This window comes from Podarcis raffonei, chromosome 3, assembly GCF_027172205.1.
Source record: "Podarcis raffonei isolate rPodRaf1 chromosome 3, rPodRaf1.pri, whole genome shotgun sequence".
NCBI classification, from domain to species: domain Eukaryota; kingdom Metazoa; phylum Chordata; class Lepidosauria; order Squamata; family Lacertidae; genus Podarcis; species Podarcis raffonei.
Genome location: NC_070604.1, coordinates 3,518,654 through 3,546,411, shown reverse-complemented (window position 1 = coordinate 3,546,411; position 27,758 = coordinate 3,518,654). Strand labels below are relative to the sequence as shown.

Genomic DNA, 27,758 nt, shown 5'->3' with positions numbered 1-27,758 from the left:
TCAGTGAGACTGGGGGTGTGTGTCTTGTCGTCTTGGCAACCCAGGACTTTCATACACCAGTGGCATGGTTAGGGGCTGTGAGAGGGGCTGATCATCCCGGGTGACACTGGGCCTGCAGGGCACCCGAGCTGCCACATCCCTCCTAGGCACCCTCCAGCTGGAGGGCGCCTGGGAGGAACACTCTTTACCTTGGCACTCAGGTCTGTTCTTCTTTCTGTTCTTGCATTGCACCAGGGTGTTTTGTTTTGTCTTGGTTTTTTGATATTATGTCAAATAGGAATTAGTCAATGCCTTTCTTAATGGACTCGTTAAATGAAGAGCCCTTTGACCATTTACAGTGGTACCTCAGGTTAAGTACTTAATTCGTTCCGGAGGTCCGTTCTTAACCTGAAACTGTTCTTAACCTGAAGCACCACTTTAGCTAATGGGGCATCCTGCTGCTGCCGTGCCGCCGGAGCACAATTTCTGTTCTCATCCTGAAGCAAAGTTCTTAACCTGAAGCACTATTTCTGGGTTAGCGGAATCTGTAACCTGAAGCATATGTAACCTGAAGCGTATGTAACCTGAGGTACCACTGTATCTGAAATTAGGCAGATGTGCTTCATTGGAGGAGGGGGAGGAAAATGTCTGAAATTTTTGTGTCAGCTGGATGGAAAATTTGTGTTTCTCCCCTATATCTTATCATCTGATTGAAGGTTAGTGAAATACAAATGAGAATCCAGCACATGATACTTCTTTTCAAGACCTTCTGACTACAATAAAGTGTTTCAGATACTAACCCCCCCTCAGTGTTTCTGGATTAAATGATATTTTTAACCAGAGCCTTGTGGCTTCCTCAGACACTCCTTAATGCTATTACAGATAGTTCTTTCATTATGACCATCTTAGGAAAAGGGGGACTTACTTTTGTAAAAAGGGATCTACATCAGACTTTGCTAATCTTGAACTGTATCTTTCTACCCTTGGAAGCATCTTGTGAGTGGAGTTCCATTCACAGGATGCTTCTGCTGGTGAGAAGGGAGTGAGGCAACATACACAGTTTCTTTGTCCCTACAGCCCCTGAAAATGTGCTCAGTAAGGGGAGCTGCAAGCAGAGGGGAGAATCCGTGAAAACGGCCTCCCTTTTTCCACCCATTTGTTAGAATGACATTTATTTCATCACAAAATTTTACCAGTTTCCATAATTCACAGTTGTTCTAATGATTTCAGTTAGATACTCTACTTCTACAGCCTGAAACATCTATACTTTCTGATATTGGTGACATTTGTGAACATTTGATAACGGGATATTAAGTTTTCCATTCTGAAATGACTTATTTCAAAAATACCTGCACAGAAATTACAGCTGCCAGCTGCTTTGTGAGTGCAGGGTAAAGGGGAAATATCTTGGGGGAAGGGGGAGTACCCATCATTAATTAGTATAAATATGGGTAACTATCAGCTTCTTGCCATCTATTTAACTTTATTCCTGCCTACTCCTTGATGTGAGATTAACATTGAACATTTTGTGGTTGAGTCATGAAACAATCAGTGGTACCTCTGTTTAAACAGTATGAGCAGCTGTTTACTAGCTTAGGGGAAATGATTGTACAGTTCCAAAATCCATTAGCCTCAGTACTTGTTGCATTAAAATTTATTTAGCTGGACAACCATGTGTGACAAAGGTACACATATCCTTGTGAGGTAGGTGAAGCTGAGAGCGAGAGGCAGCCACCACCCACATTATATAACCCTAGTCTGAATGTGTAAGAATTCAGACCTCTTCTGTGGAGAACAGCAGATCTGGGCCAGTTTCCTTCTGTTAACCAGGTAGCTTTAGGCACAAGTAGCCAACTGTGGATGAAGGAGACTGTGGGCAAACAAAACCTTATTCAGTCAGCTCCAGGTTTATCATTAAACTTTTTATTAAAGGCTTCAAAATAAACAAGTAGAAGAATAAGAAGCAGCATGAAATTTAAAAATAAACAAGTGATTTCTAACTAACCTCACCCTGATATAGATTCTAAGCTAGGTTTGATAAGTTGGAAGTAGAGTCCCTTCAGGCGCCATGCAAACAAGTCATTGCAGGGTACCCTAGAAGGCATTCAAAGGGGTGATAAAAGCACCAGGGGAGATCTCATTGTGTGGAATTCAATGTAGCCCAAAGTGGGTATGCATGCATGCTTAAAACAAGGTTGCCACCCTCTCTTCTCTCTGCATGCACCCCCTTAACCTGTGCTGGGGGTTCCCCAAAACCCTACAGACAGATTTAGGGGATGCAAGGGTGGAGTCCCATTGCACAAGTGGACCTCATTCTGTGTACACATCAGCTTAAATGAATCCTGCCCATTCTTTTTCTCTCTGGAGATTCAAGAAAAGGGCTGGCCAGGAAGAAATGAATTGATGAATCAGGGGAAAGCCAATTCTTCTTGGGACACCTGAGGTTCATCATGTACACAGAGGGGAATTGACCATTAACACTTGCCAACAACCAAGTAAGCTGATAGAGTAGGTATGAATGGTAACAGTCTCCTCTTGGTCCCTGTCCAATGAGATTAACTAAGAATAAACACGACCTTGTGTTTATTGGGTGGGGTGGGGGGGTGCTCAAGATGTGTCTTGTTCATTATAACGGAGTAGAAAGTTTCTGGACTGAGATAGAATTTCTTAAAGTAAAGAAAGTCTGATCTGGTTTGTATATTTGAGGCCTGGGAGTCCCAGTAGCCAAGTCACCAGTTCCCTGCAAGTTTGGGTCAGTAGAGGGGATGGCATGAAGCTGATGTCCCGTTCTATTTTTCTGATCACTGCCACTAACTATGCCATACCTTCTCCTCCCAGAAATAACAGCAGGATATTCATACTCCCCTCACACCTACCCCCACCATGCTTACTCCAACATATCCTTCCATGCTCATCACACCACAATTAATTGCTTCTCAGTTCTCCACATCCTCTGCCACGTCTGTATCCCACTGAGTGACCCATTCACTCCAGGATCACAGAGCAACATCCACAAACAAATATGTTCCCAAAACCAAAGAAAGATTTTTCCACACAACAGGGCCACTCCCCTGTATCACTATATCATGTGAACTCTTGATGCACATTCTGAATTACAGTCCCAGCATCTAGCAGACTGCGTCATGCCTTTTTGAAAAAGCCTCCAGGACATCCAATACCCTAAATATATATACATATTTTTAAATTAATTAATATTTTAATTTTAGGTCCAAGGAGACTGAACAAATTGATGTGAAAACCACCGTCCGCTGTTGTCGACACATTTGAATTCTCTGCTTCGCTCCTCTCTTATTCCTTGTAAGTTACATTTTGTCTTATATATACATTTATGGTTTTTAATGGTGGTGAAAATATGGGCCATTAGCCAAAATAATACTCATTGAAATATGAATTTGTTCAAAAGTGACTGGCAAAAGATTTTAAAAACTGCACATATCTTTTTTATATTTTACTGTATAAAACCTTTATACTTTTATAAAACCATGTAAAAATGGAGTTTCCCCCCATTATGAACATTTCTCCACCCACCCATGTTTATTATTCTTGTGGTTGCCTAGAAACTTCTATGTGCAACTGAAATTGCAAAGAAATTATAATAGTGAGTTGACTACTACTTGAGAGTGAAAGTATACATTGCTTTATATTAAGATGAAACCTTATTCAACTTTAGTGCCTGACAGAAGTCTAGAAGGCAGGAATACTGGACTTAATTGTTTAACAGTACAGTAGACACGACAACTTGTTATATGTCCCCATGGATTGTTATAAATGGTTTCTTTCAACAAAAAGCTCTTACCCTGGGAGGGACATGGAGAATGATAGTCATGTGACCATCCCAAGATGTGGTTAGCTTCCCTCTCCCCAAATATGTTCATTTGGATTCCAGAGTTTTTCACTGCTCTCCCTGTGAGCAATGTTTCCTTTGGTCTTATATTGGAAGAACTGTACTCTCAGGGACAGACCTATCACATGCATGTAGTGTTATATTTATTGTGATTTATTTAAAATATCTTCAACCCACCTCATCTCAAAAAGGGTTCCAGAGCAGCTTACAAAGATAAAATACAAGAACATATCTGACATTGTGCTGATAATCTAAGATACAACGCAAAAGAAGGCATTGAGAGGGAGGGAGAAAGAAACACTCAGCCACTAGACCTCAGTGAACAAAGTTCTTATAATGACCAGCTGGAAAGGAGCAGTTCAAGAAAAGGAGGAGCCAAAAGTTGCTCATCTCCCACTGAGGGTGTAGCGACACTTGCTTTCTTGTAGCTTGATGGTATGAAATGACTGCTGCCAGATGACAGTGGATGAGGGAGGAACATGATGCAGGTGGTTTAAAGAGATTACTAAATCCCTTTAGGGTGTGGGGAAATGTTACAGTATTGTTTTCTTAAGTGACCCAGATCCTTTGTCTTCAGTATACTGTATAGTGTACAAAGGTCTCTATTACAGATTTTTGCTTCTAGCTGTTCCAGGCTCTATTCCCAAACATACCTGGACTGCAATGTCACATGTGTGACAGAGAGAGTGCATGGGCAATAAACATATGATAACGGTGCATTGCAAAGTGGACCCAGATTGGTCATGCTTGTGGAAAGTAAAACATTAATGCACACAGGGAAGAAGATTTAAGAGGTTTTCTGGTGCCTTGTATAGCAAGTTGAAGTGTGACATAACCATCAACTCTTTGATTCTATGATTCATGCCATTGCGTGTAACATTTATAGACCAATCAAAGTCAATTAAATCCCATTTGGGGAGAAAACAGGGGGTTATGCATGGGCTTCTATCACAGTTTCTTCCTAAAGTTTGAAACACATGGTTGTCTTTCTTACAAGATGACTGTAATATTTGATTAGCTTTCCCTGGTGGAAGGCTTACTCTGCGAGGTGGCATCAGCAGAACCCAGGCAAGCACTCTCACTCCCAGTTTTTATGGCTGTTCCAGATTTGTGTTGCTGCAGAATTGACTCCGTATATGTGCCAACGAAGTACTCAAGAGTCTTGTCAAAGAAAGGACTCAGATTGTGGTCTTGTAAGCGTCCATCACCGATTTAGGTTAAAACTGAATGCTGAAGGCTTTTTGGGTTGCTGAGAAAAAAATCATTTCTGAGGGGAACGAAAGGAAGCAAAAAGTGAAGAGAATGCCTAAGCTTTCTTACAACCCAACGTCACAGGGACATGCCTGGGGCAGGCAGTATTGCTGAATCGAGCTCTGTGTCCTTCAGTCATGTTAATCCTTTTGGCTGAGACATTACATAACCATTCCCTTCCATATTTCTGTCCTGTCTGGCCTTTCAGCAGCCTTGGCTTCACGTTGTGCTAATATGAACATATCCCAGGCTGAATCTGGTGGTGGTGGCTTTCATGCTAAATAAATAGCTTGTAAGCCAAATTATGTTGTGCAGTCAAGAAGAAATTCACCTTTTCTTATGAGCATTTATTGGGGGAAGTCACTGAAAGCTAGGACTATAATTTCCTCAGTTATGTACTATGAAATTTGGAACGCTACAAAACCCAGAAGCTTTAAAAGAACAGAAAGCAAGGCAAACTTACCACAATAACAAAGGAGGTACTGGGATGGGGGAAATCCATTGGAATCCAGTAAGATATTATTTTGACATGGGTAAATAAGGCAAATTTGTTTGTTTGCAGATGTGGGTATTGTAAGCAATATATAACGTGTGTTCTCAGCTTCAACTGGAGAAAGACTAGGTTTTGAGAGTCCTGTGGGCAGTTTGAAAGAGTGATCACATCTTATGGTGAATATAGTCATCCCACCTTTTCTACTAGTAAACAGGTTTTGCAGGTTTTTGTATCTTTTCATTTCTAAATATCTCTCCCACAAGTTGTAACCATGAGCGACTCATAATAGAACATAACCCTAGAACCACTTCTGAATAAGAAGATGAGTAGCTCTGCTGAATCAGATCTAAGGACCACCAAGTCCAGCATTCTGTTTCAAGCTGTGGCCTTCCAGATGCTTTTGGGAAGCCCACAAGCAGGACATGAAGGCAAGAATTCAAGTAGGCGTCAAGAATCTGGTGTTGAGAATCTGGTGTTGAGGAATGCTAGGCTCCACCTGCCATGCAGGGGAATAATTGAGAAGGCCTTGCATATGCACATAATAACTTTGCTTTAGAACTGAGTAAGCCACAAGCAGCCTGCAGGGATCTGGGATAAAGAGAAAGCTGTAGGGCAGACCTGAAACAGGTCCAATTCCCATTGCTTCAAATTCTGTCATATAATTCTTAGCTATATCCACATATATATGTGAAAGTAATCACTAGGAAGCAAGCAGCTACTATAGCAAACAGTTATTTTTCCTGAACTCATTCCAGCATTTGGACCCTGGCCTGTTCCAGCAAGTGGTCAGTTTTGCTTGCACATGCAAGACTGCTAGTTGCAGTGTCTAATGCTGATGCTGTTTTATATACAGATAGAAAATGAAACATATATTCTAAAAAAAAGTTGCATTCTGCAAGCATATATAAATGTACCCAAGTTTGCCTTTCAGATATAAAAATGCCCTATTGTCACTGGGTGTCTCAGAGGAGCTGACACTGCATTTTAAAACATGTTGACATAGAGCTCAGTCCCACTGTTGTCAAATGGTCCGTGTCCCCCCCCCCCCGTAGAATTGGGAGCCACTTTCACTGAGGTTCCATTACAGGACATGTGTAAGTGGGGATTCCCCCATTCCACCCTTTTGGGTGCAGAAAAAAATGGAGAGATTTGGTGCAGAAAAAAAGAGGATTTGTAGATATGCAGAAAGCATGGGTGACATGAAGAGGGAGAGAAAGAGAGAGAGAAGAAGGGAATCCCACGACACCCCTGACCAATTGTTAAATCACCCAAGGGTGCTGAGGCACACAGGTTGAAAACCTCTGGTTTAGACAGATAAACAAGCATGTATCTACCATAGTTATGATGAAGACTGTGTAATTATTTTTATACTTTAAAAAGAGGGACCCTCCTACTCTGAAGCATGATTGTTTCCTTTTAACAAATGAAAATACTCTCCTTAAAATATTTGTATCTGTGCATTACATGAGAAAAGAGACTGCCATTTCCAAGGTAATAGATACAAATGTGAGGGATAAATAATTACTTGGGCACATCAGGAAATAAAAATTAGCTGCCTCATCACACACTAGTGCTTCTCATCCCATTTCATCAAATAATAGCACCACACTGCAAGGATCAATATTACAAGCTATACAATATATTACAAGCTTTACAATGTAAACACCATCAAATCAAAGGAAAAATACCCCTTCATTTTTTTTAAGTCCATAAGCAACAGAGTGAAGGTAAAATTTGCAGTGATTTGCTTACTGAATACAATAAGGTGAGGCTTGATCTGGCAAGCAATAGTTCCTACTCAGGTATTTCCCAAGAGAGAAGCATTCAAGGGCTTTCACCTCAACTTTTATCTTATCGTACATAATCAGTCTTATCTTTCAAGTCTACTTCTCATGTTACTTTTTCCGGTGCAGAGACAATCTGATGTTGCAAAAAGTCTGTATCTTGTACTGTCTGATTTAATTTCACCACGATTCTGCAGAATTTAGCTTCCTGAGAATCTCAGCTTTCATTTGAAATAAAGCATGCTTCTTGCCCTTACCTTCATGATGACATGCTTGAAAGTGCATCTGCTTGGTCAAATGTCAGAAGTCCATTGAAATACTAAATAACATCTCCAGTGATTGGGGGAGTGGGGAAAGTGTGGAGGGCTTTTGTGCCCTCATATGTCCTTGCCCTCGATGCTTAAAAAGGCACATACTGAATTTACAGTAATATACAAATTGATTTACAGTTAATCCATTGATTGCTTAATCAGTTAAAATATAAATGACTAATCAACTAAACATTCATCCCCAGGCGACACCATATCTAGACTATACTGCTTTGTAACCACTCTTTTTGACACACAGGAAGTCAAAGAATAGATTTAGGACATTCTAGGAGAAACAGTTAGCAGCATACATGAACTAAAGAGCTGAATTGGAGTGCAGCTTTATCCTTTTAGATACTAATACCACTGTTTCACAGGAACTATTTTTAAAAAGTGCCAGTTCTACATAAGGACCACTCAGGTGTAGTAGACTGTACTCTTGCATACTTGTTTTGTCAAAAGTAATGATCTTAGCTCTAATGAAGGTTGACATTGGGGAAAGTGCTATATAAATATTAAATAGGGATCACATTTAGAGACAGAAGGGATTAGTATAATTGCTGTGCAATTTTTGAGTTCTTCTTCCCTGGACTGGCCCCACCATTAGGCAGAGTGAGGCAGATGCTTGGATGGGGAGTTGGACGGGGTGAGATATGGAGGGGCAGCAAAGTGGAGGAAAATAGAACTGCATGTGCCACATTGCCTGCCCTGACCTCCCAAGCTAACATGCAAAATTTCATAATTTAGCTACCAGTCCAATTGGCTTATTTATGTAGAATGGGAGAGGAGTAGCATCTTATCCTTTACCTCAGGCATCAAAGTGTCCTGGGCTGATTCCAGCCCTTCTCCAACCTCTGTTGCCCCTGCATCTTGAAAGATGGGTCAGAGAGAATGTTGTTTTGATCACTCTCAAATAATCTCAGTCTAGTCATTGAGCCAGTATTAGCTCCTTGAAACCATAGGGTCTATAACATAAATGGAAGAAGACTCATTATGATTACATCAGAACAGAGATGAAAACCCACTTGCAGTCTTATTAAGTTGTGGCAAACAAATCATACTTTGCCACCACTGTCTGTTCAACATAGTCCTGCAGAGATCTTTCATGTAGTGAAGGGCCTCCTGGGTGCAGACCTGGCGAGGGATTTATTACTAAATTTCTATATCGTCCTTGATCCGAGGATCACAGGGAGGTTTACAGTATAAACACAAAAATACTTATTAAAAAACAAAACAATAATCCTCAAAGAATTAGTTAAGTAATTAGCAGATAAAGTCATTGCAGCCATGCCTACTTTGATGCCATAGTTGTGACAGTGTGTGCCATATGGTCATGTCACAGCTTGTGAAACATGAAGATGTCTACCACCTACTTGGAGGGATAAGGTCTACTATTTGTCTTCCGGAGTCATGCCTACCTTAGCTGATGAAAACTGCCAGGGCAGGGCTGGGTGTGTGAATCTTTGATGTCGTGAAAACCTTTTTTGAGAGGAGAATGATCCCTGCAATTTTTAAAGAGGCAGTTGTGAGACCCATGGTAAGAAAGCTTAATTTAGACGTTTGGTTTGAGAGATCTACCTCCCAGTTTTTAATGTTCCATTTTCGGTAAGCTGATGTGAGCGGGCAGTGTCAGGTGATACTAGTCTTGTTTCAGGCCTAGCTTTGGACCAGAAGCAGCCATAATTGCCCAAGTGGATGACTTATGCTGGAAATGGTTGGACCTGTTGTCTGGGCTGGGATGCAGTGTTGTGGTAGCTCTGGTTCTTCTTGGAGAATCATTTACAGAAGGTGCTGCTGAGGAATTTGTTTCATAGGCCTTTGACTTATGGGGTGTCTCAGTTTTATTCTGTCCCCCATATGTTTTAACCTCTACATGAAACCACAGAAAGATATCTGCATGCATAAGTGAATTGTGTCTAAGTGAGGAGCACCCCGCTGCATCTCCAGCTCATGAAGAGATCTTCGCCAGAGCCCAAAGGGGACATCCCCTTCAGGCTCTAGGGAGGGTCTCCTTGTGAGCCGGAGGCACAGCAGGGCTTTGATAAGGCTCTTCAGGTCTCTTCCCCCACTTCAAGGTTTCTGGTACCATGCATATGCGTGGTCGCACATGACTTGAACACACCTGAGATGCCTGTACACCAGTATTGATCCAGTGTCGTAGGCTGCCAGTGCCCAGTTACCACACCCAATTCAAAGTGGTCATGAATTTTAAAGCCCCAAATAGTTTGGGGCAGGTTACTTACACATGTATCAACCTGCCTGTACCTTAAGTTCTACTCTAAAGGACCTGTTGAGATACCCACTTGCAGAAATCACTAGGAATGTTGAACAGAGCCTTCTCTGCAGTGATTCCCCCAATTATGGAACTTGATTCAGCATGAGATCAATTGCTCACAAAGAGGACAGATGAACCAGCAGAGACAGCAAGGAGGATGTAGTGGTACTTGTAACATGGAATGGTACCTTCAATTGCATGACAGCTTCAGTTACAGAAACTCCATGTCTATTCCAGTTTTCTGGCATTTAAAGGTAAAGGGACCGCTGACCATTAGGTCCAGTCTAAAGTATCTCTGGATCCTAGCCTTTAGAAGCTTGTGAATGTCCCTAGGAAGAGGGAGACCAAAGCTTTTATTAACTACACATGGCTTCTACTTATCTGAGGGGAGGAAATGCATTAAATTGATCTACATATACATTTCCCAACATGGTGCCCATGGTCACCACAGCATCCTCAGGTACATCCCTTGGCACCTGCCAGCACCCCTGCCTGGAGTTTGGCTTTGTTGTTGTTTTGTGGGGTGGCATTGCCTGTAGTTTGGGGTGGACTATTGCCTCCTTTTTTCTATTTTATTTATTTTTGGAGTGTAAATAGCTGTTATGCGCGAGGGGCTGTTGCATGCAGGAGTGGTCTGAGTATCACTAATTTATCTGGTGTGAATTGAGCACTTTGTGGTGCACACAGCAGTTTCTTAGATTTCCAAATCTGCTCCCAGGCCCAAAAAGGTTGGGGACCCCGATTTACATTAAAGCAGAGCTTTCCAAACTGTGTGTCGTGACACAGTGTGTCGGCTGCAGTGTGTCACACGAACGCTCCCCACACTCCTCCTGGGGCTGGAAAGGGATTAGTTTAACCTCTGGTTTGCTAGTAAAACTCAATTACTGTGTCACGAAACGATGCATGTCTAAAAAGTGTGTCACCAACGTTTGGAAAGCTCTGCATTAAATCTAGATTTTTTTCTAAGCTTAAAATACACACTTTTTACTATACTCTTGAGAACTTCTACAAGTTTTAGAAAGATTAATATATACTGACATTAAACTGCATGGCATTAATTTAGAAATTTGATGACACATGAACTCTCTTACACACAAAAATATACTCTATAAGACATAGTGCTACAGTGTGAACTAAGAACTTGTTTACATTTTCCTGTATGACTTGTGTTGGGAAGAATGTTGTCACTGCAGTTCTATCCTAAGTGGGGTTACTTTAAAGTTGGAGTGCACAGAACTGAACCCTTAATTTTGTTGCACTCGGCTGAGAGAGGAGTAGATGAGCTGAAAGTGCTGGAGGGGGCAAGGGGCTCCATACTTTTTAGATGAAAAATGGACTGGCAATAGAATCCTAGCTCTCCCATACACTTTGCTATTATATGGCTCACTGCAAAATGAGTCGGCTGCTATGGACATACAACCAACTCAAGCGAGTCTATTTTAAGTTTATACATAAATTGTTTGAATGTACAAACATACCACAACAATGCTCTCAAACTACACTGCTTTGTAACAGTTTAGTCTCAAATTTACATGAGAGTTGGATTGACCTTTGGAACCTGATCGACTCTTACTCTTTTCCCCCAAAATAGCTTTCCCCTTCCATACCAAGGTCTGAATTCTTGTCCTGTTAATAGCAATTATTACATTGACTTTGGTAATGAAGTGACTCTCAGAACTAGCAGATGTCTTGTAGAATTTAGACTGGCTGACAGCTGGAGACGATATGCAAGGATCCGTTTCCTTGTATTTGTGCTGAATTCTAATGAGAATTTACTCCAGCAAACCCCTAGAGGAGATTCTGTTTTGGTGCACTAATTGCTTGTGTGTAATTATACCAAATGTAGATGAAAAACTGAAGCCCTAATTTGTCCTGATGATAGTGAAGGAAGAACAGGAAAGCAACAAAGCAATTGAGGGGCTTCCAGACAAAAGAGTTACCGTAATTTTGGAATGAGTTCGTGAACATATGCTTTTCACAGAGTCCACACAACATTGTGGGCATCAAAACGTTGGCCTGTATTTATTGATTTACACACACTTAATCCAGATTTCCCCTTAATGTAAAAAATCTGATAAGTGAAAATAACCCAGCCACCCATCCAATCACCCCGGTAGAAGATTGTTAGTGTATTTTTTTGAGTTGGCCTTTTGTCACGCATGATGTTTCAATAAGCAGCCTCATAGCACCACACCCCTAATGTCTATTTGCCCCTCACCTGAGCACAGTAGATGGTCACTCATCACACCAATTTCCTCCAACTGCTGTACGCTGAAAGTACATCTAATTTATAATTCTGCCACCTCAGTACAACTCTTAAACATACCTTATGCAAGTCAGGTAAATACCACTCTTCCACAAGATCTCAGTATTTAAAAAGCAACAACAAACAGGAATGGATATTGCCTCATGCAAAAAGCCACAAGATTCCATTTTTCCCTATTGTGCAGCAGAATAACTAAGGCTATTGTTATTATTGTTTATTAAACTTGTATACCACCCTCATCCAAAGATCTCAGGGCTGTTTACAACAGAAAAATACAAAACAGCTAGTAACATTTATTCTTGTGTGCTTCCTGGGATTATTTTTAAAGGTGCACCCAGGTGCAAAAATGCCTCTATACATGCCCAGAATGGAAAGAGGGTTGGCAGACCTGTGATTGAGGAGCTGGCAGAAATATACAACCCAAACAGCCAAAACCCACCAGCCGGTGAAGAGGGCTGAAGAAGCAGGAATGTGGTGGGGGCTAAGATGCCAAACCCGGGGCGGGGGAAGGATCTTTACGACCCGTTTACACGGAAGACCCTTCTCTGCAACTGCAAACGCCCTCGTTGGCATCTCACCCGCGGGGTTTACAGCAGAAACCCTGCCAGGCGCCCCGACGGCATCCCGCACCTGCCAAGGTGCCTTCAAACCCCCATCCCGGCCCCTCCTTCTAGGGCCGTGCTTCGCCCCAGCGGCCAAGGGAAGTTTGAGCAAGTTTGTTTGTTCAGACGTGGCCGCAACGGGCCTGTTTCCTCGTTAGATCCGCAGCTGCTGTATGGCGGGAATTGCCAGCCTGGCGTTTTCCGCCGGCCGCGCTTCGCCGCGCTCTTCTTCGCCCTTCGCCCCCCGCTCCCTCCTTTTCTGAACTTGGAGCGGGGCTCTTTCGGGCGCCCTCTCCCTTTCCGCCTCCCCCCCCCGTGAGGCCTGTCTCCGAGGGGCCGCCCAGGAGGTGGAGCTTGGCTCCCTCGCTCGCTCCTCTCGCCGTTCCCCGTCTGTTTCCTCCGGTGGCAGCGGCAGCGTGGCCGCCTGAGGGGCTGCCTTGGGTTCCTGCGCGAGCGGGGCGAGAGGCTGGCGGGAAGCGGAGCAGCCTCGGAGGGCACCCGAGCAACAAGTGGCCGCGCCCCCGCCGCCGCCCTGCCCTCCCCTCCGCGCAGGTAGCCTCCTGGCCAGCATGTCCCCCGGCACCCGGCGAGCTGGCGGGCCCGCGGCGCCGGCGCCCAAGCTGCTGCTGCTGCTGCTGGGTTAGGCATTGTCCGCGCTGAGCCCTTGAGAGCATCGCGCTCTCTTTCGGAGTCGCCCCGCGAGCAAGCGAGGGAGTGAGTCACTCGCGCGCAAAGGAGGGAGGAGGGAGGCCGGCGGAAGCGGCGTTGGCGGCGTCGCCACTCGCCCTTTCCCGGACTTCAGCTCTCCCTTCCCTGCTGCCGTCGGGGAGAGCCGAGGGAAGCCGCGCGCCCCGCCGCCAGGCCTCCAGCCCCGGCCTCGTTCCCGGCGAGAAGAGCGGAGGAGCCGCACCTGGGGGCGGGCAGGAGGCACGCCGGGCCGCCGCGGCGGAAGCGGCGCGCAATGGGAGCAGCCGCGGCGGGTTCTGGCGCCCCCGACGAGGCCATCGCCCCCTGAAAAGCGATGGTGGCGGATCCACCGGCGACGGCACGAGTAGGAGCAGCAGCGGCGGCGGCGGCCCGGGCCATTGTCTGCCAAGGTAAGGCGAGCCTCCATCGCCAAGGTGTGGAGCGAGGGGCGGGCGGGCGAGGCGGGAAAGGCAGGACTGGACCCGCGGCCGCAGCCCTCCTCGCCGGGGAACCTGCGGGCTGCTCCGGCGCGGTGGGGAGAAGGGGAGGCGGCGCTTTCGGCCGGGCGTCGGGCGGACTTGGCGCCCTCTCCCTCCCAGCCCCAGGCTCCGGCGGGCGCCCTCCGCCGCCAGCCCGCTTCGGGTGTTTTGCTGGCTTTCCGCCCCGCTCCCCGGGCTTGGAGGTGGAAAATTCTAGCTCAGCCTGTGGCTTCAAGAATGGGCGTTGAGGTCTACGAGACAAACTGGGGAATTTCCTCTTCGGGCGTCCTAGGTGGCCGCGTGCGAGCCAGACTCAGATTTGTGGCGTTGAGATTGGAGCCTGTCTTCTTCTGGCTCTTCTCTTCTTTTCTCTTCTCTTCTCTTTCTCCCCCCGCCCCCCCCCCAGCAGTCCGCTGCCTGTCCGACCTGCACAGTCCATTCATCAGCCTTGTCTATACTGCATTCAGGAATGGTAGAGTTCATGTGGGCGCAAGTGAAAATGTAGAGGGGTTTTGTCTGCAAAGACATTTGGGTTGCAATCCCAGACACATGGACTTTTACATTTGACTGGGGGCGGGGGCGACGACTTCTAAGTGCACATGTATGTGGTTGCCCCGTTGGGAGGGGGCGGGTGGTTGACTAAGGGTGATGGTGAAATCTGGATAATAAAAAGAGGTTGGGCCAGATTTCTGCTGCTGTTATTCAGGTATCAACATGACACAGAGCTGTTTCTGTTTCTGCTTGAGTGAAAAAGTAAGTTGGCCTTGAGATTTGTTTAGTGTTAACTAAACAGGGCTCCCCCTAGTTAAAAATTTGAAAGGAGGAATATAGCAGGCGCTTGCCCTGGCTGCTCTTACTTTGTGATCTTCTGGCATTGGTCATGAATTACAGTATATTGAAGAAAATTGCAACACAGAGCCCTTGTTGTGAAGTGGGGCAGTTCTACTGACAGTTGCCCCTTAGAAGCTGCAGCCCTCTGCTGTAAAGTGGAGAAATAATTCATTCTAAATTGGAAGTGGCAAGCATAATCCATGCCAATTTGCTCCAAACATAGAAGCATCCTCTGGAATTCAATAGGAGCTCTTTTTGTAGCATCTGTGCAAGTTTTCTTCTTTCACATTTAGTGGAGTTAATCTTATTGTAGGGTTTGACACAATGATCTCACTCCATGAGGGTGATTTCACGCATAAAGAATTTACCACACTGATACAGGTGCAGAGATCGAACATGAATAAGCCTTAAAATAACCTACTTTAAATTTAGTTGGTCTTTAACACAAGAATGTATAGCAGAAATTGTTTTAAAAGCCTTTAGCATGACCTTCAGATAACAGCCCACCATGGTGTAGTTTAATGATTAACTTTAGGATTCAGCTAGGTAATATGGAATCTGTTTTGACAAGAATTGGTTACCTTTCATCAGATAAGGGGAATCCTTGATTCTTTTGTGCTCTTGAATCTTTCCATTCTTGCCAAAGATCACAGAAATTATGTGTTGCGATGAGTTTTTGTTATGTTACGAAGCACGTTATTAAAAGTGGTAAATACCACTGTTTCATAGATAGGGATATAGTCATGGATATTTATGTTTCCTTACCTCTACCTCTAACTAATCACCTGCATGACAACAGTAATGTTAGCGTTCATAAAATGCCCCATGCTGTAGGTTTTTCCCATTAAGTGTCATTTAATTTTCATAGAGTAGAATATATCTGGTATGGCTTAGGTGAAAGGTAGCAAAAGGGTGTCTTTTGAAACTTCTCATAATCCAAGGAAGTGAATGGACTATTTCCATAATTCCCTAGTGTGTCACCATGTTATCAGGGTGTTAATAGGCCTTCCCCTTTATGTCACATGCTGGGTCAGTTGTACAACAACCTGGAGAAAAGTTGCCATGCTACAGGTAGGGAGGGATCAACTGGCTGCTTAAGAGTCTGGTTGCAAAGAGTAGCATGTAGCCATGGTAGAGAAATAAACTTTTAACATAAGCAAAGGGGAAGGCAAAGGCACTGGAATTTTGTGGCAACTTGGGAGATGTTTGTGATATACATGAAAGAACTTCAGCCTGCTATAAACACGTCATCTGCATTCCCCAGGTTCTGGGACAGAACTTAATACACTTACTTATGAGAGACAAACACACATCCTCACCTGTTTTGTTTTGTACATTATAATCAAAAATATATATTTTTTAAAGATTGGGGAAAAGCTGACTGCTTAAGAGTCTGACGTAACCTCCCTCAAACTGATACCAGCCAGATGTTTTGTGTACTTTAAACACCCATCACCCCCCAACCAGGATGCTTAATTCTTAGGATTCCTGGAAGTACCAAAGCTTGATAATTGTGACCATTCTGTTTACAGACACTGGTAAATGAAGGCAACTGCTCAGTTTCAAGTGTCTTCCAAATATGCTGCTTGGTAGTGTTTGCATATGTGTTTTCATGAAAGAAGCCTTAGGGCTCTTTGTGCATGATGCAGATTAAAGGTAGATTACAGAAACTGAAAAAAGAGTTTATGCTTGGAAGTAAATCCTGTTTAGTAAATCCTTTGTAATAACTCAGTCAAAGTTATTACTGAATAAAGGTTTAAGTGTACGTCAAATGTTATGGACAAAGGACAAAACAAACATAGAGAAGTGTGTTTGTCAATGCATAGCTCTTACACGCTACTCCACTTTTCAGACTTTGAAATCTATATGCTATTTTGTAGTTAATCAGGATTGTAAAAATCATGAGTCTGCTAGTCTGACACACACACTTTAAGGAACAAGTTATAATAAAAGGTGAGAATCTCTTAGAAGACCATGTTCTTAAAAAGTCAGGATGTCCTGTGTGGGTGGATCAAGGGGATTTAAAATCATGCTTTGAATTGCCAGGGGAAAGGGCTGATTATAAAATGTCCTGAATGTTTAACCCTGTCTTGGTTGCCGTAGCAATTAAAACTTACAGAATCATCAAACTGTAGAGTTGGAAGGGACCATGAGGGTAATGTACTGTAGTCCAACCCCTGCAATGCAGGAATCTTTTTGCCTAATGTGGGGCTCAAACCCATAACTTTGCGATTAAAAATCTCATTCTCTTCTAACCTTATCAAAGAACCTCTGGTCATACTTCTGGGAGTGTAGCCCACACATGTGAGCTGCAATGATTTGTAATTGCTTGGGGCAGCAATTGTGAAATTGAGGATTTCTGCAAGTGTACCAAGCAGCATAACACATGAAGACTTAAGTTTGGGCACTGTCCAGAAGCAAGGACAACTAGATAGTTGATATTTCTCCTTGTTACAAAAGTAAAACGTTCTTGCCACCTGATTGACAGTAAAGATAGTCCTAGCTTGCCGTGCACAATAATAAATACCTAACAATACACCACACATTACTTTAGGCTGATGGGGGTCTATTTTGTTTTTTCATTCCAGAGCCCCAGATCCACTAGCTGGAGTTGCTCAAAAACAGCAACATAAACATAAGGGTTAGCTGCGGCAATTCATAAAATAGCAGGTCAGATTTTAGCTGAATGCAGTAGGCCTTATAGTCCTTGGTGGGCCAAAGATTGTACCTGGAATATTCAACAGCGTTGGCTGCATGTTTACCCAGAAGTAGCCCTGTCAAGTTTCTAGACTTGATTCATTGTGTAAGTGCTTACCCTTTTAAAGCCTTATATAAATTGGGACCCAGGTACTAAAGTATTGCCTTCAGCGAATGAACTGGCCCATATGCTAAGTAGACCTTTGGAGAACCTTTTCTCTTTATCTCTGCTTTTTTTGGTGTTGGCTTCCTGCCTCTGGAATGTCTTCCTTAGGGAAGCTTCTGGCAAAGGCTCTTACACATTATTGTTGTTATGCAAATGCCTGCTTATTTCCCCAGACCACCTTGGCTGAATTTTGTTTTATTATGCTGTTGCAATTTTATGCTTTTGCTATTTTATTGCCCTTTGATTTTATTGTTTCTAACTGTTTTATTTATTTATTTAATTTCTATACTGCCCTATACCTGAAGGTCTCAGGGCAGTTCACATAAAATATCAAATACATAAAATCAAAACAAAAATAACAACCCAATAACTCCCCCCCCAAAAAAAAGAGCCAGCATTTTAAAAAGGGTATAGGATGTTAAGACAGGGAGCCACTGCAGAGAAGGCCCATTCTCATGTTGCCACCCTCCTGACCTCTCAAGAAGAAGGGCCTCAGAAGATGATCTCAGGGTTCGGGTAGGTTAACATGGGAAGAGATGGTCCTTGAGGTATTTAGGTTAGCCATCCTGGCAGCAACAATGTCACTTCAGCAATACTAAGGGAGGGGCTAAAAATATTCCTAAATAAATAAGCACCACTTATTCTGCTGGGCACCAACACAATGTAAATTCTGGATCTGAGAGAGGGGGGAAGTACCAGTGCATGCTACTAATTCAACTACTATGAGAGAGAGAGAGCATACTTTCAATGAGTACTTACATAATAATATGAGATCACTGAGCAGAGAAAACGGAGTCGAGAATAGGGCTGTGTAATTCTAACCTTGCTGGCTTAGCCAAACATTGCAGTTGCTAGCCCTCCCCCCACCAGTTATAACCCCTTCTCTGATCCAGAAAGAAGTAGAGAAGATCATGCACTGTTGGGCAGTATTTCCTGAAGGCACACAGTGGGCTTTAGGCCCTGGTATCAAACATTTTGCCTGCATGCCTCTTTCGCCTGAGGACCACATTGTCTTCTGGGCAACTTTCCAGGGACCTCATGTAAATTGTGGCCAGGGCTAGAGGCCAGGGTGGGAAACGTAATAAATGTAATCTTGTGAGTTTATACAGTAGGCTACCTTCTACCCACCCATCCACACCATTCCCTCTTCCATCCAGGCAGGCTAGGGCTGCCATATTTCAAAAGGTGAAAATCCGGACAAAATCCGCCCCCCCCCCCGGAAGTTGTTGAGCTATTTTTAAGGGAAATCGGCAAAAACAACACTGCTGACATGGATTGCCATACATCCAGATTTTCCTGGACATTTCAGCGATTTCTGCCCAGACTGCTGAATCCTGGCTATGTCCAGGAAATTCTGGGTGTATGGCAACCCTAAGGTAAGCAAGAGTCATTGTTAGAGTTGAAGGACACAAGGTCATTGAGGGATGTGGCCTGGGGAGAGTTCCAAGAGCTAGTCAGAGATCTTGAGGGTCACATTTGACCCTCAGGCCTTTGGTTCTCCCATCCACAATATGTAGCCTTTCTCCAAACCTTGGAACTGGAGAGGGAGCGGGGGCGGGGTCACCACACAGTTGCTTGGAGATTTCCCATGTACCTCAGCACCTTCAGAGCTTGGAGGATAGCTGGCAATTTGTCATACTAGACAGTAGCAGCATGCCTGCCTTGATGAATGTGCCCTGAGCAAAAACTTGAAGGCACTTCAGCTGGTGACTGAGACTGATACATGCTACTTGTTCTTAGCCATTGCTCAACCAGCCATTATCACACTTATGACACTATAGCTGCTGGTCCAAGGCTGCTGGCAAAGCAGCCCTACTGTTCCAAGCACTACTACTGGAGTGTCTTTCAGGAATGCAGACTACTCTGCATTCTTCTACCACTTGACCAGAAAAGGAGTGAAGCAGCTGACTGAATCACCCTCCAAACACTGGCTCCCTCGGCCAGTAAAGCGAGATGAGCGCTGCAACCCCAGAGTCGTCCGCGACTGGACTTAATGGTCAGGGGTCCCTTTACCATTTCAAATTATACATGTGCCCACAAGCAATTTTCCATGCTTTCTCCCCACCTTCCCTGTATGCATCCATGATGTCTGCTGTTATAGAAGAAGGGCTAGCTCCCATGTAGCAAGTGTGTAATGATTGCAGTCCTAATAGTTTCATCTTAGCTCTGAAATGTGGTTACTTGGTTTCCCTTTCAGATAAGAAAAACTTAACATACTGGCTCTTTACACATTTCTAGAATCATAGCTACTAAATTATCCTCAAGAGTTTTTTCATGTGCATCTTTAACCAGTGACTCATCTGACACCTCACAGTAAGCCAAGGGTTGCTAGTGTGGCAAACATGTGCTAACAGAGGCTTTCCCCACTTTCCCTGGTGTTTCCTTTTTGGATGTCAAGTGGAGAGACAGCTGAGAGTGGGAATAAGAGGACAGAAGGAGGACAAAGTGTGTTAAAATAAGCCGTAGTTCCTTTGGTCACCTGAAGGCCATTGAATCTGGCCATTGTGCACAGTGGACAGAACAACATGGATACTAAACAAATGCTAACCTTGTAGAGCAGGGGTAGGCGATGCGGCCCAATCGCCTTCTCAATCCGGCCCATGGACGGTCTGGGAATCAGTGTGTTTTTACATGAGTAGAATGTGTCCTTTTATTTAAAATGCATCTCTGGGGTATTTGTGGGGCATAGGAATTTGTTGTTCTTCTTTTTTCCCCCAAAATATAGTCCGGCCCACCACATGGTCTGAGGGACGGTGGACCGGCCCACAGCTGAAAAAGGTTGCTGACCCCTATTGTAGAGTAACAACTTTCACTCTGGAAATTAGCGCTAGCATTGGTGGCAACAGCTAGATAAGTCACACATCTTTAGAACATTTAGATGCAGCACAGAAGATGAATAATGAAATGTTGCATTACTGTATATTCAGCTAAGAAAAAATAGAGCAGAAACCCCTTGAGAGGCAATTGGTATTTAATCAAATAGAAGTCCTAACCAGTGTTTTAATGCTGGTTGGATTTTTTTTTAAGCAGAGGGAAACTTGATGAAATAATTTCATCATCAGTAGCTTAGTATAGAGCCTAATTAGACATGAGTAGAATGAATAGAATGTTATGGGATGCAGGTGGCCCTGTGGGTTAAACCACAGAGCCTAGGGCTTGCCGATCAGAAGGTTGGCGGTTCGAATCCCTGCGACAGGGTGAGCTCCCGTTGCTCAGTCCCTGCTCCTGCCAACCTAGCAGTTTGAAAGCACATCAAAGTGCAAGTAGATAAATAGGTACCGCTCCTGCGGGAAGATAAATGGCGTTTCCATGCAGCTTAGTCATGCTGGCCACATGACCTGGAAGCTGTACGCTGGCTCCCTCGGCCAATAAAGCGAAATGAGCACCGCAGCCCCAGAGTCGTCCCCAACTGGACCTAATGGTCAGGGGTCCCTTTACCTTTACCTTTAGAATGTTACTTGGCATGGTTAAATATTTCTGAGGTCTAAACTTACTCATGGAAAACATCAAGGCTTCATTTCAGGCCCCTGCAGTATAATGTGGGTGATCCACTAGCGGAATGCAGCACCTCTTCAACAGTTGTTGGATAAACTGGGACTAAGCTCACTTGCATTGTCCATGATCCCATTCCAGGAGTGCTGAGCAATAACTGCTCTTTCTTTCCATTTTTTGTTAGCCATCTATGGAAGGGGAGGACGTAAGCCAAGTAGCCCAGTTCAGAAATCATAAGAGTACATGTTATAGAGCAGGGGTGTCCAACAGGTCGATCACGATCTACCTGTCGATCACGGATGTACCTGGTCGATCCTGGTCAATTGAGGGACACTGATGCCCCCCCCCCCGACAAACCAACGCAACAACTTTGGCAGATCCTCCCCCCCCAAAAGCTCAAAAACTCCAGTCAATCCAATGGGTAGATCACTGCCAGTTTGTTTATAGTGGGAGTAGATCGCAATCTCTTGGAAGTTGGACACCCCCAGTATAGAGATATGAACAGAGGGCTCCTGGCTAGTCTTTTTCTTTTTCTTTTCGTTTCATAGTTGAAGAGTTTGGGTTCTTCACTGTGGAAGGCTTGTAATCTTAGTCACCATGGCACTTGGAAAGTGTTGCATGATTCATTACTCAATCCTTTCTCTTTGACACATCGTTGACTATTCAGATGTTACTAAGAATCTGAACACATGATGGATGCATAACAAAGTGCAACACAGGGTTGGCCCTTCTGAGCTGCCCTCTCATTGAATTGCTGATATTCTTCCACAAACATAGTCCAAGCAATTGTAACTGGCTCATGGTGTTTACCTATTCACAACATCACTGCTTATCTTGTTAGATGGTGATGCATTGCAAACAGTAATATTTGGGTTAAAGGTCTGTTCTTTGCTGGTGGAAAAAAACCCAAAGTTTCAGAAGAGGCAGCCAAGCAACTAGTGATCCATTTAACCCCTCTTGTCTTTTCTTCCAGCTTCTGTTAATTAGTAGCTGAACTCCAGCTTTTTATCATTCTTTTTCATAGTAGTTTAGCTGCTAGGAGCTCTGCAAGCTGTTGAAAAGCAGTCAGAGATTAATTCAAATTCTGCTCTCTTTAATTTTGACTGTTGTTACTGAAATAAAAGTTCTCTTTTTACCATATAATTCATTATCTCAACTATCAAAAGCTAGTTGTAAATTCTGTCATCATATCTTTGTTATTTCTTTTAAAACAATATTTCTGAATTTTATTTCATTACATGAATTTTATTACATTACAATTTTATTTCCATTACATGAATTTTGTGGTGCTACTTACAGCATATCAGGAGTTCATAGTTCAAAGTATATAGAACCCATTTCAAGGAACTGTAATGCAGGTTTACCGCAATCCCTGTTGGAAAAGAAATTGACTAAGAACTTGACACAGGCATGGGCTTATGAGAACTAAATTAACCAGAAGCTGAAATGCTTTACCATTTCAACCTTTGCTGACTGCAATCTTAAATATTCTTACCAAAAAGTACCTCGTGGGATCCAGATTCTAAGTAAACCTGTTCAAAATCAAGGTGAATGACAGGCAGAGCAATCCTAAGAATTCTTTCTCAGAAATAAGTGTTTTTGAGTAAATAGGACTTACTCCTTAGAAAGTATGCAGAGGCTTGTAGAATTGGATACTTGAAAATTAGACATTAACGTACGTAAGTGCAAACTGAATTTTGTGCCTTGTGAGCAGAACCTGTGTTCATGGAAGGGAGAAAATGTGATTAAGTAATCAGAGTTTCTATAGTCATATCACAGGAACAAAATTAACCTACTTGGGCATCTGGAAATTCCCATGCTCTAACCAGTTTGATCTAGCTATTCAAATACCATTGCTTCAACAACTTTTTTCATCAGCATTACAGAACAAGCATTTAATATTATCCCTTAGACATTGTGGCTGGGTTGGGAAGGATTCCAGCTGAAAAAATTAATACTTGCATGATTTACTTTGTGTAGTTTCTTTTCATGTGTAGTTTCTTTTCATGTTTCTTCTTTTCATGTGGAGGGGCTAAGGCAATGATCTGAGTTTACACAACAAAGAATTAATAAGCCATTTATTGCAGTCTGCGCAATGTAACATAGTCGACACTAGAAAGATCTTTTTGGTGTAACAGTAGATAACCAATATAAGACAGTCTAGAAAGTAGCGCTTCTTGAGAGACTAACAAATATGCTGTGGTTGACATGTGGACAGATCAAGAAGGGTGGCTTCACCCCAGGGGTTTGATTTTATTACATATGCTATGTTGTAAAGAAAATCTGCCCTTTTCCCCTTATGGGGTATCCAAGAGCCCATATAGAGTCCTTACGTGGGTTCCCTCTTGGTAGGAGAAAATAACAGAAAATAGACATTTTTAATTCCCTGCCCTAGAGCTCAAGACCACCCCTCCATACATCATACATACATCACAGAAGGTGTAACCCAAGACAACCCCCCACAAACATCATACCTACATCACAGAAAAGGTGGTCTACAACAGAAATTTGAATGTTGTTGCTTTTCCTGTCAGTCACGTTATCTGATAATGCCTTATCTGATTGCCTTTCCTGGTAGCCTGCCCATTCCTTTGAAATGGTGATTACCCAATTCCTGTAACAAGGAAGGTTTTTCACTTCCTTCCTCCTTGGAGAGAAACATTTGGTCAGCTTGGGAGTCAAAATGGTTTCAGGTCGATCTTCCTGTGCTGATCTATGTACGTGCTTGGTTGGTACATTTATGGACATATATATAAGACCTGAAATTTTATTATTACAGCTAGTATGTATGAACAATCCCACCCCCACCCTCAGCCCTTTGGCTCAATTTGGTTTATTTAAACAAGATTTTCACTTCCATTCTCATGTTCAATTACTGTATATATCAGTACCCAATTTTGCTTTATTTGTAACCTAAAAAGAAAATGATTATTATCCATATTGAGTTTTAACATAACCACAATGATATTTGACTGGACAGTTGGCTATGTGATATTGAATGTTAACTGTTACTTTTATCTTGTTTAAATTAGTTTATAAACCAGGAACCTATATATTGGCCACTAACCACACAAACCAAATGTCTGAGATATGCTATTTTTGTTATCCATGAATGATGATACAAGATGGTTTTGGTCTATTTATTTGGTTTATTTATTTATAATTGTGGTCCTTTATATAAAACCCATAAAGAGTTTTTTTTTAAAAAAAACCACCAATCCATCCAGTGGCCAGTGAAAGAAGAAAAGTTAGAAGTACTGTATCTCTTTCTTACACCGTAATCCTTCCCAGGATTAAAACTGCATAAAACAAGTGAAGCAGTTTCAGGATTGAGCTGCTAACTTGAATTTATTGTTGTCTGACACTTGGAAAATACTCTGCAGAATACTGAATTTGGCCTTCCCCAATTTGTGGCCTTTCAAATGAGACACAGCTCTCATCAGCCCCGGTCCTCATTACCAATGGTCAGAGATTATGGAAGTTGCTGAAGAAGGCTGCCAACCTCTTGACTTTATAAAGTGTACATTAATCTAAGATATGCTATCTATGATTTGAAGCTAATTGTTTAAAATTCACGAACATCAACCCCAAATCTTTATTTGCTTGTTGCCCCCCCTCCCCAATCCTTTTACTTATACACAACTTTGCATATAATTAAATTGATGATAACTTTACTGTTCAAGTGCCAGGTTAACAGAGGCTAGCTATAAGTCCACTTTTATAATAGAAGCGAAACTTTTTTTCAATAATATGAAAGCAGCTGTATTTACTTATTTATTTGTGAGATTCTTGCCCTTTGCCATCAAGTCCCAGGACAGGTTGCAACAATATACAATTACAAAAACAAGTAAAGCAATTATAATTTTAAAATAAGTAAAACACATAATATAGGTAGCAACCATTTTGCACGGGGGTTCCATTCCATTCCCATTAGTGGAGCATGCATAAGCGTGCGCTGTTCCATCCCTTGTTCTGCCCTCTTCTGGGTCTAAAACGACCCAAGTGTTGGTGGTTGTGTGTCAATCAGACGTTCACAAAATGGTCGCTGCCTGTACAGTTATAATAACCTGAATGGTACATATTCAACAAAAGGCATCCACACACTGAACACCTTTTCTGCGGTGGCTCCCTGCTTGTGGAATGCTCTCCCCAAGCACCTTATCTTACATATTTTACATATCTTTAGGTGCCAGGCAAAAACATACATCTTCTTCTTTCCTTTGGCTAATTAGCCAATCTATGGTCTTTTAAACTGTTAGAGGGGGTATTGTTTTTGTTTGTTGCTATGTTATGTATTTTTGCCTTTTTTAGATTGTAAACCTGTCTGTGATGCTTGGATGAAGGGCAGTATAGAAATTTAATAATTCATTATCATCATCATCTTATCTAGTTTCTCCTTCCCACCTAGACTGTCTTAGGAAGTGGAGGCAGCTGAAAGTTAGGTGGAGAAAGCAGACCCTGTGTTGAAAGTTGAGGATCTGAAGGTGAATATCTAGAAGCCTTGAAAGCAAGTGACTCCTTAGGAATCACATACATTTTTGTGCTTGAATCCCAGAAACAATGCACTGTGCATTGTAATTTAAAACGATTTCGTAGATTGACTAAAGACTGCAACCCCAACCCCATTTACCTGCCCTATCAAGTTCAATACGATATATTTTTAGTAGTCATGTTTAGGATTGTACTGTTTAGTTTCTAGAGATGGACAGCCTGATCCTATGCATGTTTACTCAAGATGTAAGCTCCACAAAGTTCAGTTTGACTTGCTTCCACATAAGTGCACAGTCTCACATCATTATGCAGAAGTTCCATTTAATGCTGTGGGCTTCATGACACACTTTGTATTTACAAATTTAGCTCAAAAAACAAAATAAACTACACATATGTAAATTATTGTGTAAAATTGTTTAGAAGAGTTGTTCTTTTTCATGGCAGTTTATCAGATGACATTTGCGAAAGCCTCTGAATTACACAATCTCTGTAGCTCCAAATATGGGCAGCAGCTACTAATATTGACCTACCTGAATACATAATATTGGCCTACCTATATAGTTTGCTGTTACTTGAAATCAGTTTTCACGAGTGTGTTGGATATCTAAAATCTTACACTTCCTACCCAATTGTGTTGGTGCTGGTACATGAAACTCATGCTGTGTTGCAGACGGTGTCCCTTCTTTCTGAAGTCTGGAGAGGACTTTTAAATATCACTTCAGTGTATCCAGCTCCTAATATGTGCTAACAATGCACTCTGATGTCATGGCATACAGGAGAAAGTGCCAGTGCAGTTTTATGTAGCAGCTTCTCCCCTGTATGCCTTACAGTTTTTCTGTTAGGAAGAGTCAATACCTCTCCTTTCAATCTGAAATTGTAATAAATTCAGGTTTGCTAGCCTGATATCATAGCTCATTAATGCCATCCTGTCTGTATTTTATATAGTAGTTTGATAAACATTGAGCTAGAATGAAGTTTTATGTTTGCTTAATTTGAGTATCTTCCATATTGCCTTCAACCATCTGGAAGTACTTGGTAAGTTTCCTTTTGCTATATACAATATTATTAACTGCTTATCTGATTGGCTGTTGATTCATAGTCAAAAGGCCAACTGTGTGCCATCTGAAGCAGTGAGGTTGTGTTTGCACGTAATACTTAAGCCATGGATTAAAATGCAGCACATAAAAAAACTAATTCAATCAGTAATAATGCTGTGAGAAAATTTCTTCCAGGCCCACACTGAATGAAGTGGATGGGGAAGACTCAGAGATCATATGACCCACCATCTTCTAGTCACAGGGCCAGCCAACCACCACCACTGCTATTAACAAACCAGCTGGCTGTCCGCTAACATAATTACCATATTTTTCGCTCTATAAGACACACTTTTCCCCTCCTAAAAAGTAAGGGGAAATGTGTGTGCATCTTATGGAGCGAATGCAGGCTGCGCAGCTTTCGCTGAAGCCAGGAGAGCAAGAGGGATCGGTTCTTCTTGCTGTCCTGGCTTCAGGGATAGACGCCCAAAGCCTTCTGAGCAGTGGCGTAGTGTGGGGGGTGCCAGGGGTGCCGGCCGCACCGGGCGCAACATCTGGGGGGGCGCGAGTCCAGAGGGAAGGGACAAGTTCCTTCCTCCGCCGGGCTCCCCGTCGCCACCGCCAGCCTTGCGCCCTAGCGCGCGCGCCGCCCCCCACCGCCGCTGCGGCTGTGCTCCACTCACTGCTCGCAGGAGGAGCAGCCGCTGCAGCAGCGCCGACGCCTGGCCGGGCGCGGGCAGCCTCCGCACCCCGATGCCGACGCCATCCCCTCGGCCCAGCCACAGGTGGCGGCTGCTTCTGCCGACTGGGAGGGAGGAGAGCTCCGAGGGGCCTCGACGCGCCCTGCGCTCCCCAAAACCCTCCGAGAGGAAGCCGGCGGGCGGGCGAGGGTCTCCCGGCGGAAGGGGGCGCCGCTGGCTCCGGCTCTCAGCGCAAGTCTCAGCCGCGGGGCGGGGGGGGCGAGGACGGAGCTCGGCTGGAAGCCCCCGGACCCGGCCGGGAGGAGGAGAGGCGCTCGCCAAGCCCGGATCTGGAGCGCCTCGGAGCGCGGGCTCCAC

The 27,758-nt window shown here is 43.4% G+C and overlaps 1 protein-coding gene and 1 long non-coding RNA gene across 6 annotated transcripts in view; one reads left to right on the top strand and one right to left on the bottom strand.

Annotated features, from left to right (window-relative positions):
* Positions 1 to 27,758, top strand: part of B3GNT2 (UDP-GlcNAc:betaGal beta-1,3-N-acetylglucosaminyltransferase 2) — a 48,090-nt gene that overhangs the window by 10,652 nt on the left and 9,680 nt on the right. For 2 of the 5 annotated variants that reach the window (XM_053380370.1, XM_053380369.1), the window contains exon 2: positions 3,207 to 3,297. The gene's annotated coding sequence lies outside the window, so the exon portion shown is untranslated. Of the gene's footprint in view, positions 1 to 3,206; positions 3,298 to 13,730; positions 13,945 to 26,531; positions 26,702 to 27,758 lie in introns of those variants that run through there. The other 3 variants (XM_053380368.1, XM_053380371.1, XM_053380373.1) reach the window with 3 other exon arrangements.
* On the bottom strand, positions 21,698 to 26,458 carry LOC128409875 (uncharacterized). The gene is made up of 3 exons (XR_008329329.1): positions 26,292 to 26,458; positions 22,473 to 22,547; positions 21,698 to 22,226 (listed from the first exon to the last, which is right to left on the bottom strand). It is a non-coding gene; the product is annotated as an uncharacterized LOC128409875 (long non-coding RNA).